Source organism: Canis lupus, chromosome 8, assembly GCF_011100685.1.
Source record: "Canis lupus familiaris isolate Mischka breed German Shepherd chromosome 8, alternate assembly UU_Cfam_GSD_1.0, whole genome shotgun sequence".
In the NCBI taxonomy this organism is placed as follows: Eukaryota; Metazoa; Chordata; class Mammalia; order Carnivora; family Canidae; genus Canis; species Canis lupus.
This window is the reverse complement of record NC_049229.1, coordinates 7,488,168-7,506,071: the sequence shown is the minus strand read 5'-3', so window position 1 is coordinate 7,506,071 and position 17,904 is coordinate 7,488,168. Positions and strand designations below refer to the sequence as shown.

Sequence of the window (17,904 nt, the reverse complement as noted above, 5' to 3'; positions counted from 1 at the left end):
GCCCCTGGGAGGTAAAGGTAAATCACAAAGTCTGAAAGCCTGAGAAACGCCAAGGTTATATAGCTCTCAAAAAAGGAAACAAACTGCAAGAAGGCCTCAGTGACTGGTCACAGTTTGTGTAAGGTGGGCAATACTCCCTTGACCTGGCCAAATGCAATACATTCTCATCCACCACATGAAGGTGCTGCAGCGGGTTGGAGACATACAGTGTCCGTCTGGTTCAGGGCCCTGATGCCCTCATGAGGGCTCAGGCTCCGGCAGCTTTGGCCTCAACCTCCAGCTCATCTAGGAAACTCTCCTGGGACACGGAATAGATGGTGTAACCATAAATAGCTAACACCAGGGCCCCGATCGATACCCAGGCTGGTCAGGATGTTCCGGGTCGCCTTTGGGGCGGACTCTTCTGCCACTGGGTAAGCTGCACCTGCCGCATGAATTGCAGGTGCGTGGGAGTCCGCTTCTCTCGAGTCGGGTCGATGCGCTGAGCCATGAGAGTTCACCAGCTCCAGGCCCTGCCATGTTGCTGCTCCACCCTTCCGTCCTGGTTTAATTTTTCTGCAGTCAATGTCTTAATCTGTTGGAAGTAATTTTATTATAAATAATGAAAGGTATGGATTCACTCATATTTTCCTGCAACGTTGCAACTCATTTTCCTTCACTGACTGGAAATTTAGTATTTATCTCTTTCTGGATTTTCTATAATTTTCCATTTACCATCTCTCTGTTCATGTATGATATTTTATATTTCACTTCTGGAGTATTAGTACCAAATGGCCTATCATGTTTTAAAGGATTAATTAGAATAAAAAAAGACAGTGAGTAATAAATATCTGAAATATTGTGATGGCAGGAATAGAATGGACATAATTTGGGAAAGGTATTGTGGTGAGAAAATGTACACCATTTGCCAATGATTGTGTATTAATTAGGGAAAGATCAAGGAAGAGTACAGACTGTGAAGTTTCAAACCTAGGAGATTAAAATAGGTATAACAAATAGAAAAATCTCCAGATTTGTGGGATTTTGTTTGAAAAAATAAAACAAGTCCAAGTTTTCTCAAGAACTAAGGGATTCAGTAAAATTCCTGCATGGTCTAACAAAAATATTTATTGTTGGGCAGCCCGGGGGGCTCGGCAGTTTAGCGCGGCCTTCAGCCCAGGGCTGATTCTGGAGACCCGTGGAGATCGAGTCCCACGTCAGGCTCCCTGCATGGAGCCTGCTTCTCCCTCTGCCTGTGTCTCTGCCTCTCTCTCTCTCTCTGTGTATTCTCATGAATAAATAAATAAAATCTTAAAAAAAAAATCTTTATGGCTCTTCTCTAATGGGCACATTTATTTACACCCTTGGTTCTTCATTGTATCTCATATATCTTGCTTATAGCTGATAGTAAAGGAAAGTCTACCTCTGTAATGAAGAGATTACATATCAAAAAGTAAATAGGTAAAGTTTTCAGCTCTGGTCAATTCATGCTTTCCATATACTAGCGAGAAACCACATTCTTTCTGCTCTCTACTCTGCAATCCACTCATCAGCTTCCTCAAGTATCCGGTTCCCCTGGTAATGGTTGCCATGAGGAAGTAAAGAGTGCTAAAGGGTTTCACATACAAATCTAGTGAATAAAAGTGAAGGAGTATTACCCTTTTATGAATAAGTCTTTTGCTTCAATATAATTGAGAGAAATTAAACTATCTACTTATCCCTGGATAACAATTGGACAAATCCATGTACTGATTGACTTAGGTCTAATTTCTGAAGTAATAATGAGCAATGGAAAGAATTTGCCAGAATTGCCTTAGAGGAATTAGGTTCAATTCTGAATCTAGGAAATAAGAGCAGCCCTTTCCAAGTCACAGGGACTATTCACACATCTGAATGAAGTTAGGATCTTATTAACAAATTTCTTAGGAAATCTCTACGTGGTTTAGGCAACCAGCATGTCCATTACACTTTGTTTTTTTTAAGACTTTTATTAGAGGGATTCACTTCATGTTCCACTCCGTATTTGCAGTTGATCTTTAGTTTACAATATACTTACTAAAATTTATCTGTGTGAGAATTGGTTTTGTAGCTCTAATTTCTGTGTTTCCAGAATGGAAGCTAAACTACCTAGTAACCTAAGATTTTGATTAAACATATCTGTTGTAATTGTAGAAATGACTTGGAAAACTAATGACTTTATCATGATATAAAAGTGAAATGGGTTACTGTGGGAATCCATGTTTTTTGTTATGATCTATATTATGACAGGTTTCTTAAGATTTGTTCAATTTAAAGCTCTAATTAAAATGGTGAACACTACTACAGAGGAATTACTGTTAGGAATGTATTTGTTTTTATTTTTTTATTTTTTTTCCTTTTTATTTTTTTTAAATAAATTAATTTTTTATTGGTGTTCAATTTACCAACATACAGATAACACCCAGTGCTCATCCCGTCAAGTGCCCCCCTCAGTGCCCGTCACCCATTCACCCCCAACCCCTGCCCTCCTCCCCTTCCATCACCCCTAGTTCATTTCCCAGAGTTAGGAGTCTTTATGTTCTGTCTCCCTTTCTGATATTTCCCACACATTTCTTCTCCCTTCCCTTATATTCCCTTTCACTATTATTTATATTCCCCAAATGAATGAGAACATACACTGTTTGTCCTTCTCCGATTGACTTACTTCACTCAGCATAATACCCTCCAGTTCCATCCACATTGAAGCAAATGGTGGGTATTTGTCGTTTCTAATGGCTGAGGAATATTCCATTGTATACATAAACCACATCTTCTTTATCCATTCATCTTTCGATGGACACCGAGGCTCCTTCCACAGTTTGGCTATTGTGGCCATTGCTGCTAGAAACATCGGGGTGCAGGTGTCCTGGCGTTTCATTGCATCTGAATCTTTGGGTAAATCCCCAACAGTGCAATTGCTGGGTCCTGGGCAGATCTATTTTTAACTCTTTGAGGAACCCCCACACAGTTTTCCAGAGTGGCTGCACCAGTTCACATTCCCACCAACAGTGCAAGAGGGTTCCCCTTTCTCCATCCACATCCTCTCCAACATTTGTGGTTTCCTGCCTTGTTAATTTGCCCCATTCTCACTGGTGTGAGGTGGTATCTCATTGTGGTTTTGATTTGTATTTCCCTGATGGCAAGTGATGCAGAGCATTTTCTCATGTGCTTGTTGGCCATGTCTATGTCTTCCTCTGTGAGATTTCTCTTCATGTCTTTTGCCCATTTCATGATTGGATTGTTTGTTTCTTTGGTGTTGAGTTTAAGAAGTTCTTTATAGATCTTGGGATGTCCACTCTCACCACTGCTATTCAACATAGTACTAGAAGTCCTAGCCTCAGCAATCAGACAACAAAAAGACATTAAAGGCATTCAAATTGGCAAAGAAGAAGTCAAACTCTCCCTCTTCACCGATGACATGATACTCTACATAGAAAAACCAAAAGCCTCCACCCCAAGATTGCTAGAACTCATACAGCAATTTGGTAGCGTGGCAGGATACAAAATCAATGCCCAGAAATCAATGGCATTTCTATACACTAACAATGATACTGAAGAAAGAGAAATTAAGGAGTCAATCCCATTTACAATTGCACCCAAAAGCATAAGATACCTAGGAATAAACCTAACCAAAGAGGTAAAGGATCTATACCCTAAAAACTATAGAACACTTCTGAAAGAAATGGAGGAAGACACAAAGAGATGGAAAAATATTCCATGCTCATGGATTGGAAGAATTAATATTGTGAAAATGTCTATGTTACCCAGGACAATTTACATGTTTAATGCAATCCCTATCAAAATACCATGGACTTTCTTCAGAGAGTTAGAACAAATTATTTTAAGATTTGTGTGGAATCAGAAAAGACCCCGAATAGCCAGGGGAATTTTAAAAAAGAAAACCATATCTGGGGGCATCACAATGCCAGATTTCAGGTTGTACTACAAAGCTGTGGTCATCAAGACAGTGTGGTACTGGCACAAAAACAGACACATAGATCAATGGAACAGAATAGAGAACCCAGAAGTGGACCCTGAACTTTTTTATGGTCAACTAATATTCGATAAAGGAGGAAAGACTATCCATTGGAAGAAAGACAGTCTCTTCAATAAATGGTGCGGGAAAATTGGACATCCACGTGCAGAAGAATGAAACTAGACCACTCTTTCACCATACACAAAGATAAACTCAAAATGGATGAAAGATCTAAATGTGAGACAAGATTCCATCAAAATCCTAGAGGAGAACACAGGCAACACCCTTTTTGAACTCGGCCACAGTAACTTCTTGCAAGATACATCCACGAAGGCAAAAGAAACAAAAGCAAAAATGAACTATTGGGACTTCATCAAGATAAGAAGCTTTTGCACAGCAAAGGATACAGTCAACAAAACTAAAAGACAACCTACAGAATGGGAGAAGATATTTGCAAATGACGTATCAGGTAAAGGGCTAGTTTCCAAGATCTGTATTTGTTTTTAAAGGAAGGGATATTTTGATAGCGCTCAAAAAATGAATTTTATCTTTTTATTACCCTAAATTCAGGTTTGATTATAAATGAAGTATTTTATATGGCCTCAGAATTCTCAGGTGGTAAACATTCTTTGTTGTTTTAATATAGCCTTTGAGAAGATTTAGCCTCTTTGTGTGTTCATCACTTCTAGTTGTCCTTTTAAAGTTCCTCTATTCTACAGGATTTTGAAGCATTTAGGTATAAGAGATAAGAAGCCAGTCAACTATCTATATTCTCCCTTTATTAGGGGGGACACCAAGAAAATAAAAAAGTTGTATCCTAATAATAATAAAAAAAAGTATATGTTTATCTTTGTTGCTATGGACTAAATAGTGCTCCCTCCTTCAAATTCATATGTTAAGCCTTAATTCCCATGTGATAAGGCCTTTAAAGAGGTAAGTAAGATAAAATGAGGTCATGAGAATAGGGCCCTAATCCAATAGGACTGTTTTCCCTATAAGAAGAGGAAGAGATGACAGGACACACATAGAGAAAAAGCAATGTGAGGACACAGTGAGGAGGTAGTCACCTGTAAGCCAAGGAGAGAGGCCTCGGGAGAAACCAAATCTGCTGACACTGTGATCCTGGATTTCCTTTTTTTTATTTTTTTATTTTTTTAAAAAATTTTTTTTAATTTTTTTTTATTTATTTATGATAGTCACAGAGAGAGAGAGAGAGAGGCAGAGACACAGGCAGAGGGAGAAGCAGGCTCCATGCACCGGGAGCCTGACGTGGGATTCGATCCCGGGTCTCCAGGATCGCGCCCTGGGCCAAAGGCAGGCGCTAAACCACTGCGCCACCCAGGGATCCCTGATCCTGGATTTCCTATCCACAACTGTGACAAAAGAAGTTGCTTTCTATTTATTTATTTATTTATTTATTTATTTATTTATTTATTTATTTATGATTTTGTTTCTTTATTCATGAGAGACACAGAAAGAAGGCAGAGACACAGGCAAAGGGAGAAGCAGACCCCTCTCAGGGAGCCGGATGTGGGACTCAATCCCCCATACTGGGATCACACCTTGCTGCTGAGCCACCCAGGCGTCCTGAAGTTTCTCTTTTTTTAAGTCAGTCTGTGATACTTTGCTATGGCAGCCTAGCAGACTAATACAGTCATAAATATACTAATAACAGGCTTCTTGGCAAACAAGCTAACAGTATTAGCTATTGGAAGAGTTCTTATCTATGGGGTGATTTTTAGCAAATACACCTGATTGCTTATCATTCCTTATGTTAAACAAATTTATAATCTATGTATATATGGGGCATAGATTCCTGGAAAATATGTTATATGATTAAATGAATATAAAATGGAAATGTTTCATAAATGATACTGTTTACTTTTAGTGTAAAGTAATGTACCAGAGCCTCTGATGCAGTAAGAAAAGACTCAGAGAGTCATGATCTCTCTCTGCTTCTCCCTAGGTCTCTAGCTTGTAGGTTCTTCTGTCATCAAAATGATTAGTAAATCCCTGGGTCATCAGAGTCTGATTTGACATTTTGATTCTTTGAATTATTTCACTGATAAAATTTGGGAGTTATTTTGTATAGAAAATATAGTTTCCTAGGTGAGTGGGTTGGAGTTTTTCTATGTTAATTTTATTTGGAGAAGAATATATGCCGCAATTAGGTAATAATGAAACACAGAACAATGACTTTTCTGCATATCCATGGCATTAAAAGTGTTTACATGTAGGAATTAGACGAAGTGACTAAACTTCAACAATACACATCAGCTTAACTGGTAGAAACCTCCAATGAAGTAGACACACTTTGATTTTATGGTATAATCTACCAACGGTAAGATAGAAACCATTTTCAATTTTATTTTTTTTAATACTTTCTGTTTTCTTTTATTAAATAATTGTGTTGGAAGTGAGCTTGAGAGATCATATTTAAATAGTCTTGTAGATCAAGAGCTTCTGATTACACACATCAAAAAGAGAAAATTATTTAAACATAGAACATATCCAAGGGAAGCTTCTAAACATCTCAGTTACATATCACAAAGTCTAACAACCCTAACCATCAAAATAATATACTTACCATCTCAATATCAACTATTCCTGCTGTAAATGAAAAACATTTGTATCTCTTGTTTTCCGTGGACAGAAAGAACAGCTGCTCACCATTTGAAGTCCTCTCTTGTATTTATGTATTTGCATTCTATGCCAGTGACTTTTATATATACACACACACATATATACATATACACTTTTAATAATAAAAGTTATTATTCCATTATGGTGTCAGTTCACCTTGGTTGTTGTAAACTACTTTTATATAGTTACAGAAAGCATTACTTGCCTTTAAAACTATACTCATGACATTCACAGAGATTTTGAAAACAGTTTAATGAAATACACAAAGTGATTAACTGTATGAAAAAAAAAAAAAAAGAACCATACCATTTGGAAAGAACTGTATAGTGTTTGGATTTGTCACTAAAGATTTTTATCTTACCCACATCTCTATCCTTGACATGTTAGGCAGCTGTGAAACTGTACTATTCTTAAAAATTGTCATGGTTAAGGCAGTTCAACAACTTCCCCTGGCATTATAGGTAATGTTATTTACATTCAGAATACTCTATGTCTAAACTAAAATACTTAGCTGTAATTCAGGGCAGTTTTTTCCAGTTCCCCTTTCCCTCCCTCAACCCTCTGCAATATCCTGCAGTGTTGTTGTATTATGTACCTTCCTCCCCTAATTTTAATCTTTATGTAACAAGGATGTCATAGATGCAGTATCTTAAACCAAAGGTTTTGTTTTAATGGTGAAAATATCACCACACTGTGGAAGACCATTAAAAGAGGTATTTTTCATTGTGAGAGTCATTTTAGCATGAATCAAATCACATATGTGGTAGTCAGTTTTATTCTCTGACTATGCATACATATGCAATAACCTTGATCTCTGGGAGAACCTCCTTTTTTTCCCCTCAATTTTTACATTCTTGTTTTCACTTTCTTCTCAAAGAATTTTTTTGAGTAATAATTATGTTAGTTTGAAGAACATGAACTTTAGTTTATCAAAAGAGATTTCACGTAAAACATCTCTTTAGCCTTCTATAAACATTTGCACTAGGGAGAAAATATGTGAACTACCCAATCCTATTTTATTGGAGCCAAAGTTAGTTGTCTGTGTGTATGTATTCATGTGATATAAACTATTGTCTTTCCAAATCAGTGTGAAATTGTATGCTGATCTAAAATATAAAAATACATGTTGTTCTCATGAAATCCAGTATTTTTATTTTTTCCTGATAGTGGCATTATTGTAAAATTAAAAAAATAAACTGCAATTTTAGGAAGAAATTTGACTCTGCAACTAACTTAGCATGTGAACTTGACCACACTGATGAAGCTATAGTTGATTTTCTGTCTTAGTCTACTACATGAGAAAAGCAGCAGGTGAAAATTTAATGCTTGGCCATAAAGATTACCATACTGTAGGAGCCAAGAACAAGCTGCCCCAAGATAAGCCACTTTGGCATGAAAATTATCCTGAGCTAAAGGTAATTAAGACCCCATGTGCTCAAGAGAAACTTTTGCCCTTCCTTCAACTTCAATCTATAGTGGTGGGGAGGGGGAGGGTCTTTCACAGAATAATGGTTATTATCAGAGATAAATGTTATCTGAGTGACCTTTTTGTGGAGGCTGAGAAAATTAAGGCCATTCCATCTCAAGTTTAGCGTTAGCACAAGTACAGCCATCTCAGGCTCCTGTGAACAAGAGCTGTACTTTACCCTACTTCAGTTACAGGAAAAACCGCAGAATGCCCTTAACAGAAAGTCCCATAACAGAATGAGAACAGATCTTAAGAAACTCCCCACCCTTTCCCCCATATCGGAATGAAGAAATTCCTCCACCCCTTCTGGAAATCTCCTAGACCAGTCTATAAAAAACCCAGCTGTAACCCACTTCAGGGTCCAAGTCCCTGCTCCGCTGTGTTGGGTACACTTGGACCCAAGCTCCAGCTTGCTAATAAACCCTCGTGTGCTTTCATCGGTGTCGGCTCCTCGGTGGTTTTCTCGGATTTGCAATCTTGGGCACATTTTTTGGCCAGGCAAACATCTAATTACCAAATGTCTATCTGCTCTTCTAATTGCCCTAGGAATTGCATTTATTTCCTCTGAAGTCCTGGATCCTTAGACATATACACATTTTCCCTGAATGTCTTTGGAATTTCCATGTCTATGTGAATTTTCCACAGGTATGCTATTAAACTTGATTTTCTCCTGTTAATCTGTCTGATATTGATTGGATTCTTAGTCTAGCTAGAAGGAACTTTAAAGGGACAAATTCTTGCTTCCTTTCAATATCATACTCCTAAGTGTTTTAATATGGAGACATTTAATACTCCTTTTATTTTTGGTCTGGATTTAAAATTTGTATTCCAAAATGAATAAAAATAAAACTACTTTTTTCAACAAAAATGTATTGTGCCAATCATGCCGATCAATGCTATTGCTTGAAAGGGGAGTAGAATTTGTTACCCCAAAATATGTCATTTTGGCATGAGCATTATTTCAAGCTAAAGACTATCAAAACCCAGCAGATTCAGGAAAAGAGCTTTGCCTCCCCCTTCAACTGCCTAAATTAATGCTGGAAAAGGAAGAGAGCTATTACCATACATTCTCTTTTATCTAAGAAAGTTGTTTATATAACAGAGCAACCTTTGTTTTTTAAACATCTGCTTTCTCCTTACTATGAATGGCCTTAAGTGTCCAAATCTTTCAATATTTTTTTATAAACATCTCAAAATCAATTCTAAATGTCTAAATGAAGAGGGTTTTTGTTTTGTTTGGTTTGGTTTTTTTGACCTTAAACCGGCTTTGGAACTTTCCAAAGGGTCTATGGGACAGAGCAAAAGGTGTGTATTCTCTCTTTATAAGAAGGAAGATGTTACACTAGGTTTATTCAATAAGTTTAATTACATGGGAAGCGCTGTCAAATAAGAAGTAACACTAAGCCTTTTTTATGTCGTACTTTACAGGGATGTATGCATTTTAGAAATTGTATGAAATTCTAAATTGTATGAAATTTAGAAATTGTATGAAATTATTATGTCCTGGTATAAAATTAAAACTTACATTTCTAGTTTTTTAAAAATATGGTATGTCACAGAAGTAACCAAATGTTTTTTTGTCAATTTCATTGTCATGTCAAATGCATTACCTGGTCTTTAACAGTCGACATTGTAAAGGTTTTTGTTATTGTTTACGGTTATTGTTTTACACTGATGCCTATGCGAAAATGTTCTTGTAAAAGTGCTTCAGTCAAGGGAATTCATGGAAAGGCCTCTGGCAAACATAAGTTTCTGAAAGTTTTAAGATCATAAAACTAAAGTGGGTAAGAATTTTTCAGAACTAATGGTAAAAATGGATTCAACAAATGAGGGGTGCCTGGGTGGCTCAATCTGCTGAGCATCAGACTCTTGATTTTGAGTCATGTCATGATCTCATGGGCCATGGGATCAAACTGCATCAGATTCTGCACTCAGCATGGAGTCTGCTCAAGATTCTTTCCCTCTGCCCCTCCCTCAACTCGAGCATTCTCTATTTCTCTCTCTCAAATAAATACACATAATCTTTAAAAAAAAAAAAAAAAAGAACAAGAAGGAATTAATGGGACTGAGTGAATTGATAAGTTGGTTATAATTGTTATGACCTTTCTGTTTGAAACATTGCTGATTCTTTAATGATTTTCCAGACTAAAGGAAATTTTTTCTCTTAAGCTACCCATTTTTTAAGCTATCAATGTTTTAAGCTACCTATATTTTAGATCAACTTGGTTAAGTGCACCTTTGTAAACAAAGCTGAAACAGTGACCTTATCTCCCTGCCTGATCCCTCTAGAATTTGGAAAATCTTAGTAAGAAAATATTATTTCATGGCTATATATTTATTTGCATAAATTCATTAAGAATCTGTTCTCCTTGTAAGAGGACAAAATTGGAAACAATGGTTATATTACCAAAGCTTTGACTGGAATGTAATATTTGAGAGAGATGAGCATGAATCAAATATGCCAGACAGCTTTAAGGTAACTATGGTTGACTTTGTGGAGCCAATAAAGGTGAATAAGGAAGGTCACTTTCTCGTAGGCACAAGAACCTTGGGATATATTTGGGACCTTAAAGAGAATTCACACAAATCTATACATATTGCAGGTGAAGTCTGAGAGCAAGTCCTTGGTTTGGCTTCCTGGTCCCAAGAGGTTTTTGAAAGTTCAATCTGAGATTCCCTATGAAAAAGTTCCAGCAAAGCACACTTCGAGTCTATAGGGCCAATTACTATTCTTGCTACATGAATGTAAATAATCAGGCCTCGTTTATCAAAACTAGATTTATTTTGCAAACAAATTAGTGATAATTTGGCTATTTTTGGCCAAAATGAAGGTGATGTTAGGGAGAAAAATTATGTGTCAGCCCCATATCTTATGGATATTAGAATCTAATACTGTTCATTGGCTTTGAGGTTTTGCTTTACTTGTAAACTGACTGGATCCTGAATTCTTCCAGTTTCTTCCAATATTGGCTATGACACTTCAAACTAATGCTCCCAGTATCCCCAATACCACCCTATTCTTTTGACTTAGAATCACTAAGAACTAAAACTGCCCTTTTTCCTGAAACACTGCAAATTGAAGCTAAAATCGTGATATAAACTTTAGAGAAATGACACAGTAACTTTTGTTCACACAGCCTTCTTTGGGCCATTCAGAAAGTTTACCCGTGTACCCGAGGACATCATCAAAGACATTCAAACTGTGGACTAGAAAAATCTGTCAGATTGCCACTGCCTGCCCTCATTCTATTTGAAGATGCTTTGAGCATGACATCTAGAAATCTTGACTGGCAGCTCTCAGGACTCATTCACTGGGTTTAAATTTGCCCCAACCATTACCCTTTGTGTTTCAAAATAAAAGAATTTCCATTGAAATGCCACTTATTAATTACCTGACCACTTACACGATATAGGCCTCACTTTGGGAGACCAGTGGCATCACTTTCTTCTGAAATGAAACACAATTGTTTAACTGAACTGACCTATTCTCAATACAGACTGGTCTAATGAGATATGGAGCAATCTCTCAATTTAACTTCTGTACTGTGAAACTTCTTTTTTGAAGTTTCGAAGGCAGGACTGAAGAGCAGAATTTGTCACCTCATAGTAGGTCACTTTGGCATGAGCATTATTTTGAGCTGAAGGCAATCAAAATCCAGTAGATTCAGGAAAAGCTCTTTATCTCTCCCAGCCCAAATGCCTAAATTTACACTGTAAATGGGTCTTGTACCGGGAAGAGAGCTGTTGTTAGGGATTTCTTTTTACCTAAGAAACTTACCTGAAGAGAGCAACCTTTGTTTTCCAAACATCTCCTTTTACCTTCCTGTGAATAATGGCCTTCCTTCTGCTTTCTAATCCTAGACCTGTAACTCTTTCCTAAACATAAGTCTCAATTACCTGGCTGCCTATTGGGTCCCATATTGTTATGAAGCTCATGTACATATAAAATGTTTTTTTCCTGTTAATCTTCCACCCATTTAATAATTAGACCAGCCAAATAACTTAGAAGGAAAGAAGGGAAAACTTTTCTGACCCTATGCTTGTCTTAGATGTAGGTCATATCACACAGCTTCTTGCCTTAAGAATCTTATCACCTGGTAAGTAAAATAAAACAGGTATACAGGTAACTGCCAGTAGGAAGCATTACATTACATGTCCTAAACAAAAGATAGGAAGAGAACTAAGAAGGGTCCATGCAAATGCTAAAATGCTAAGGAGGCTCAGATGTCAGGTGGTGGCGAAGGGAGTAAATAAACTGTACAAGTTTCAAATGAATTAAAACGAATAGGAATCAAGTGAATTGCAAGGATTTAGGATAGATTCATGAAACAAACCTGTATTCATGGGATCTTTCAATTTTTGAGAACATATTACATTTGAATATCTTTCCTTAGTGGTGTGTGTGAATAATCTGTTTAAAATAATTACAATAAAACTTTCATTAAGATCTTGGATTTTTGTTCATCGTAGAAAACAACAACAGAATTATATGTCCTGCGCATAACTACGTGCAATTTTGGAAACAACATACAAGGAGATTCTCTGAGCTGTTAGAAACAAAGGATAGCTTTTTTTTCTTTCTTCTCTTACTTCCATTAATGTTGACTTTTCTTGTTTAAAGCTATAAGAAATATTCTGAATACTAATGTGACAAAATCAGATGCAATCCCCAAATACCATATTTGCTTAATGATAAATACCTAGTCCTTATTACCTTTAAGAAAATTTAGACAATTCTCTTTGTCCTGTAGCCTTGGGGTAGTGAGGAAAGTTAGGCATAGTATTTTAATGTTCATTCCTCTTTTGCTGTTAGCTATCATTAATCCCTAATGCCTGGAACGGCATAAATTTCTTCTACAAAGGAAGCCCACAGGTCGTTTTTATTTGGAGCAGTTTTTTTTCTATGTGCCACAATATATTCCATTATGTATTACCTCGTCTGAATGCAAAACTGTTTTATATGCAGATTTAAGGTAATGAGCACTCAAGTTTAAAAAATGGTTCTGGTATCCTGTAGCTTCTCAATAATAATATACTCTTACATTCCAACAGAGAAGGATGGATTATGGGTTTTTCAATTTGCATCAGGCATATTAATTGCAGAGTAGGGCTTCCACATAAAATATCAATGTACTGGAACAAACTGTTAATGTACCAGAATATGAACACTTACACTCGGTTCTGGAACTTTCAAAGGAATCATCCTTTTTTTTCCTTCTCTCTCTTTCTCTCTCTCTCTCTCTCTCTTGTTTTTATACCTCTGGAGATGGTCGAGTTTTTTAGTCAGTGAATGAGAACTATGTAACCTCTGTTTCTCTGAAAAATCCCTAATTAGATTAAGTGCAGTAGGGCTTTTCTAGTCATTCTGCTGGGGAACAATACAACAAGCCATTAGGGAAAGAGAATAATTTAGAGGATCTGGAGGAAACTTTATTTTAGAGTTGCTTTGAAGAAACATGACATGGAAGATCAACTTTATGTTGTAGTTGGAGGCAGAGAAGCACACTCAACTTTTATTTGCATTATATTTCTCAACTGTGAAGAAAATACCTAAAACTAGTAAAACTGTAATTGGAAGTTTTATAAGTAATTTTCAGCTGAGGTTTGGCACTGTGGGCTTAATTATAGAAAACTGTGTATTATGTGCGTTACTGCATGGAAGTACTTGAATTATGGGTTGTCTTGTAGGCATAAAATTGTGAATGTCCATTTAAAAAAATTGTAACAAACTCCTTGTGCTTTATCTTTTTTAAAAGGTTGGATAACTAATCTAAATTACAGATACAGATTGGTTAGGTTAGAATACAGATTTGAATATTTAAAAGTATGTGTTCTATATTTTATAATGTGGATGTTTTCCTATGCTGAAAAGATAAAGCAGCAGGAAGAAATAGTTTGAGGTTTAAAGGCACAGACTACATTTTTTTTTGTAGGCTGTACATAGTATGTAAATTCTAAGTAATTGATGAATATTCATTGAATAAAATTCTCATCTATTGTATCCTAAATTGTCACTTCTTTTACAGTTATTTTATCCCATGTTCTTTTTGATGCTTAATGAAATTTGTAATTTTATTATGCTCAAACAGCAGTAAAATGGGAACCCACTTCTTAAAACCATTCTGAGAAAGACAATATTTGAGTTTGCATGCCACAGCTATAAGCAAAGAATTATTTCACTAGGAAAGAGAAGAAATACCACCCACATAATCCAACAGGAGACCTGATTCATTTTGTGTCTGGAGCAATCTGCACAATGTTACAAACTGAAATGAATTTCCTTTTCAATCTTCAGGTGAAAAAAATAGTGAGAATGCCCTGCCTTCCCAATTGATGTAAATTTCTCTTCTTACCTCTTAAGAAATCATGTGTGTTTGTTTTATTTTGCAATGGTAGCTTTGACCTCATAGCTGTTAAAAGGCTCAGGGTGTCATGGGTCAAAAACTAAGGCAAGATAGACTTTTCTCAGCACTAAAACACAACCTAATCTATGGTAAAAGTAATTTTGATACTGTTTAAAGAAATAGCCTTGGGCAACATGAATGTTCTTTTGCTGTAGCATGCTGGCTGAAAAACAGGCATAGATACATGCTCAATGAAGAGACCCCGGTAAATCACTAGCATATAAACTGTGCATCAGTTAGGTGCTAACATTTTGAGAAATGATGAAAGTGTGTTGTTCTCATTTTGTATTACATAGAGTGGGTGTATTTTAAACTCAAGGAATTTGATTTCTAGTAGGAAAGCCAAATAAAGTGTTGCAATTGTTTTATTTATGGGCAGTTCTTTCAACTGAATTCCTTTTATTTCCTATTTTTTTTCTCCTTGTTTGAAACGCCACATAACACAAGATGCTGCTTGTTTTGTGTGCCTTTTTATATTGTGAACAAAGATGGAAAATAGGTTCAAATACCTCATTCAAAAATGTTTTACTTAATTTCATCAGTGGACAAGATAACATCATGTTTTCTGAATTTGTTTTTCTTGGTAAACATCACTAAAAAAAGTTTAATCCTTATGAAGAATACCATAAGTCTTAATTTGATACCTATAGAGGTTTAAGTTTTTTATGAACTTCTACTATTTAATGAAAATTGCTTTGGATCATAATATTTTTAGAGGTAGTGATTAAATGCACTTACCCCTCCTCCTGATACATCTACCTTCTATGTTCTTAGATAAAAATCAAATGAAAATTAATCTCACGTTCTAAGTGATGTTAACTGGATTCAGGGATCTTATGATGTCCTTTACTTCCTTTGAGGCATCATTTGGCAACACAAGTACAATTCCAGCATAGCTGCTGATTTTTAGTTGCAGTTTTTATTTTTTAATTCTTGTGGGGAGAGGGATTTAATCTCTCAAACTTCGTTGGTAAATTACATTGATGAATGCATTTTGACAGGAAGCTTTACTGAAATGAAAAGGACTCATGTGTAAGGGTGGGAATAACTATTCTAAGAGCTTTTTCATGGTGCTCGTTACCAGGGAAACCACTGCTTTGTCTGTACGTGTTTGGAATGGCTGCCTCATTAGAACTCAGGCTCCCAGACAGTCACTTTGTGGTCCTGATGAAATGAAAGGGATGAACCTATTTTAGTTGATTAACTCCAAATTAAGAAAAATAGCATACTTAAAAGACAGATTTCCAAAAGCTAAACATATGGAATTATGGGGAAACTGTAAAGGTAATATTGATTAGGCCTTTTTAGCCACTTCCGTGGCTAAATTTTATTTATATTTTTATTTTTTTCTTTCCCTTTGCCTATTTATAAATTTATGGAAGAATAAGCAGTGGAATATTATATATTAACAACTGCCAAATAAACATTGGATGTGATAGATCCTGGTAGTTGCACAAATATGTACATACTTCTTTTATTAACAATTCATTTTTTCCTTGCAGTGACTGGTCTATGTCATAGCTACAATATTATCACAGCAGACTGAATTCATTGACTCGGGCATAAAGGTATTGAAAAGCTGTGTCAGAAACCCACATTGGGGTAGTATTCATTTTTCTTTAAACAAAGCAGTGTCATACCCAGAAATTATATGGGCCGATATTAACAGCACAGAGGGCAATATAACTTTGATGATTGCTCTAAGCTTAAATATAGTAAAAAAAAAAAAAAAAAGATAGCAAGCAGGCATGAAAACATTTCAAGTTCAAGGAAGCTCAAACTCGCAAGTAATGCTACTTCTTCCTGCATCTTATTATGAGTCAAATTTCCTTCGGCAATTCGTTGGCACTTAAAATTTCTGTGCCTGACTCATGACAGAGATAAAGCGGCAGATTTATAGGGTCTTTTCTTTCAAAAACAAGTTATATAAATTTCTTGTTTTGCCATTCTGTATAAGTATCCTCAAGGTACTAGAATCTTAAATATTCTCATCTAATGATTCATCCTGAAGGAAAAAAGACTCACGAAATCCAAAGAAAAATTTTGCCCCACCAGATTTTTTAAATCCCTATTGTTCAAATAAATTAGCTTTAATCAAATTAACAATATTGATTTTTTTCCTGTAGTACAATTTCAGAAAGAGCAATATCAAAATGATCTCCTGAACTTTGCAAGCTTAGTTTTGTCTGGAAAGTATCAAAAATTTGGTTTTATACATGTTAAACATAAAATGGCTATTAGAAATTCAAGAGGAGATGCTATTAAGGAATCTTTCACAAAGGTAGAATGCACAAGACTTGGTTTTTAATTGAGTGGAGAATGAGAGGAAGGTGGGGATAAATTCAGGATTTATCATGACTCCCAGGCCTGAATGAGTAAAAGGTATTTACTACCTTTATAGTCATTCATTGAGATTGGAGCTACTACAGTAATGGTTCTCAGTCCTGGCTACCCATGAACATCATCTGAGGAGCTTCTAAAAATACTAATACTTTGAAACCAATGTAACATTGTGTGTCAACTATACTTCAATTAAAAAAAAAATACTAATGCCTGAGATACAATATCAGGGATTTTATTTAATTGCTAAGGGGCTGGGTCTAGAACAATGTTTAAAAATTGCTCCCCTGCCAATTCTAATGTAAAGCTAGACTTTAGAACCTTGATATTAGAATCATTATCATGCTTCCTAACCTCATCTGAATATTAGAGGCACCTGAATTTTTTTTTCATCTCAATACACAGGTAGCAGCCCAGATTGATTAAACAGGCATCTGCGGAAAGTGGGGCCCAGAATTTTAAATTTCCCCAGGTGATTCCCACTGGAGTCAGGGTTGAGAGTCTTGACACTAGGGGAACAGTCGTTTAGGTGAAGGAGCTGGTGTTAAAAAGAAATGCTGGATTTGAATGGGCTCTGGTACACCCAGCTGGAGTACTTAGTAAACACTTGACTGTGAAACTGAGGCTGTAGAGGACAAGTCTAGATATAAAATGTGGATGACAGAAACATAGTTATAATAATGGTACATTGTAGAGGAAAGGGAATCACTGGGGCCCTTATAAAGAAAGAAGAAAAGGACCAAGAGCAAAAGCTCAGGAAACATGGACAATGGAGAGGAGGGAAGGAGAAAAGAACTAAAAACTGAGAAAAACAAAGGAAAGGATTTGGAAAGCTAAGACATCATGTACTCAGGTTATTCATATTCTCTCATTCCCCTCCCTCCCTCTGCCGCCTTCTTTGGCCTCTCTGCTCCTTTTCTTCCTTCTTCATTCCTCTCCCCCTTTTTCACTCCCTCCCTATCTCTGTCTCTCTCTTTGGATATTTACTACCTCTTTCCAATCTAAATATTGCTTTTATCATGGATAATATTTAGGTTTTTAAATGTAAGTAATATGATTTCTAATACTTTGATATT

General features: G+C 36.1%; 1 long non-coding RNA gene across 1 annotated transcript; it reads left to right on the top strand.

The window, feature by feature from the left end:
* The first annotated feature begins 8,475 nt into the window (after positions 1 to 8,475).
* Positions 8,476 to 16,257, top strand: LOC111096973. The gene is made up of 3 exons (XR_005363089.1): positions 8,476 to 8,729; positions 11,222 to 15,772; positions 15,991 to 16,257. It is a non-coding gene; the product is annotated as an uncharacterized LOC111096973 (long non-coding RNA).
* Positions 16,258 to 17,904: the final 1,647 nt, after the last annotated feature.